Consider the following 2,487-nt stretch of genomic DNA (forward strand, 5'->3'; position numbering starts at 1 on the left):
AGGCTTACCGGCCAATGATCTTATTCCGTGCGGATGCACTCACATTGCTCAAACGCTTACGGGAATCAGTAGAATGACTGCCGCGAGTAATGAGTATAGTGGGCAGGGTCACTACAAATGCAATGTGTGGACAGTAAGTTGGAGATGTGGGTCTCACGGGGAGCGTGCCAGAGATGAGTCCCTACAGTGGCGATGTCAGCTGTATCCTCGATGGCTCAGTCGGATAGAGCGTTTGCCATGTAAGCAGGAGATCCAGGGTTCGAGTCCCGGTCGGGGCACACATTTTCAACTGCCCCGTTGATATTTATCAACGCCTGTAAGCAGCTAATGGTCTGGATTTCATTAAGAGGTATATCCCGCAAAACGGGAGTTCTTATGCAAAGCAGTGGCGTTGGTGAGAGGGTACATTCCCCTCGAGTAAATCGACAAGCACATTCAAATGCGCCGTACATGAAGTACAACACACGAGAGGCGAGTAACAGGAAACGTTAAATGAGAAGTTTTGAAACATTGCGACAAGTGCTGAATAATGAAATGAGATCTACATGCGGAAAAACAAGAAGCAGAAATGTGAGAGGACTGATCCACCAGGAAAAGGAAAAATTTGAGACCTGAAATAACGAGCCGGCCGGAGTGGCCGTGCGGTTCTAGGCGCTACAGTCTGGAACTGAGCGACCGCTACGGTCGCAGGTTCGAATCCTGCCTTGGGCATGGATGTGTGTGATGTCCTTAGGTTAGTTAGGTTTAATTCGTTCTAACTTCTAGGCGACTGATGACCTCAGAAGTTAAGTCGCATAGTGCTCAGAGCCATTTGAACCATTTTTTGAAATAACGACACCAGTTCATACAGAACAGTGGTTAAATTATGGTAGGCGGAACTAGAAGAGAATAGCTTATTGTGGCTGTGTTTTGATTGTCATCTTGTTGGTAAGTAATCCGAAACATGCTCACTATGATTAATGAGTATTTTCACTGAAGCGGATCTCTTCTACTCAAACTTTCGTAATTAATGTAGTCTTACATCCAAGAAAATTAGGTTGCTGAGTCTAAATAGGTAGATTTCTATACAGCGGGGCTAATTTATCATCTCTGCTTGTTATTTTCAGTACAGTTGGAGATGGCGATCGTAATTCATGTAGTTATGATAGGCCCTATCATGGGCGAGTGATCCGCGTAAACGAGTATCCAAGACCAACGTAATGAGCGTGTTGGAGACGTGGTATACAGACTCAAATTCTCTGTCCACTTCCAGATTTCGGTTTTTTGTGGTCTGTACGAATCACTTAAGGCAAATGTCTTGATGGTAGCTTTTCAGATGGTAAGAAAGAAGGAACGCCGCGCGGAGTGGTCACGTGGTTTGAGGCACCAGGAATTTACACACATTTGAATTTTTTTTTTAAGGAAGGAACGATGATCATGTTTGAATGTCCCGTCGACGAGGGAGGTCAGCAGACAAAGAAACTGTTCTGTCTTCCTTTGGATGCTGTGTGGTTTTTTAGTGAACACATGAGCGAGGAGCAGGTGCCGTTCATGAAGACAGAAATCAGATAATTTAATCTACATTTAATCTCAAATAGTAACAGTGATACATAACTGTTGCTGTATTCTATCGTCAGCCGCTAACAGTAGATTTGAATTTAGAAATAAGTACCGACGCTCAATACACCGTCTATACGGAAGCTGTCGAATCCTAGCCACTATGAAAGTCTGTAAATGCTATTCAACTGGCAGACACACAAAATAGGCTCTGTGCATGAATATTCGATCTTAAGTACACCCGCCGTTGGAGCTCCGGACAGGGGATGCTTGCGTCTCACCGGAAGCGGCATGATAGTTCGTTGCAGCTCCCTCGCGCCGCGATAGTGACTGTAGGAAACGCGGTGGCGTAGCTGGCGGCGTACATATTTGAAAGTGGGGCAGACAGGACCGCGGCCGATACTGCAGAAACAAGATCGGTTGGGGGAAGATAACCGGACCTGTCCTTCTCAAAGGAACTATCCAGAACTTACTTTCAGCGATTTAGATAAACCCCGGAAAACACAAATGTTGATGGCCCACAAGAATCTAAACCACCGCCCAGTCGAATGTGGGTCCAGTGTCGTACTACAGGGCAACATCATTCGGTTTGCCCAACTTAGACTGAAAATCAAATGCATACGGTTACTATAACGAACAGTTTCCGCGTTCCCCTAGAGCGTGTTAGCAAAACCAAATAAAGCATAAATCAGGATGGCCCCGTAAGAAGTTGACATAGGCTCCTTAACCCTCTGAGTAAAAGTGGTTTCTGTTTGAAACCATCGATTTATTAATTTTTTTAAGTACCAGTGCCTTTCGCATGAACCCACCGATGCTATTGCAAGACAAAGACAGTCTGTGGTACACTGAGATACTTCCACGTATCTAGTTCGTTGCAGCAGTCACGTACAGCTTTCAATGTACCAATAGTCGGCGCGGAGATAATGTTGCGTGATTGTAGGAGATTGTGAC

General features: G+C 45.2%; 1 non-coding gene across 1 annotated transcript; it reads left to right on the forward strand.

Annotated features, from left to right (window-relative positions):
- Positions 1 to 204: 204 nt before the first annotated feature.
- On the forward strand, positions 205 to 278 carry Trnat-ugu. Its single transcript has one exon. It is a non-coding gene; the product is annotated as a tRNA-Thr (tRNA).
- The last annotated feature ends 2,209 nt before the right edge of the window (positions 279 to 2,487 follow it).

Source organism: Schistocerca piceifrons, chromosome X, assembly GCF_021461385.2.
Source record: "Schistocerca piceifrons isolate TAMUIC-IGC-003096 chromosome X, iqSchPice1.1, whole genome shotgun sequence".
Taxonomy (NCBI): Eukaryota; Metazoa; Arthropoda; class Insecta; order Orthoptera; family Acrididae; genus Schistocerca; species Schistocerca piceifrons.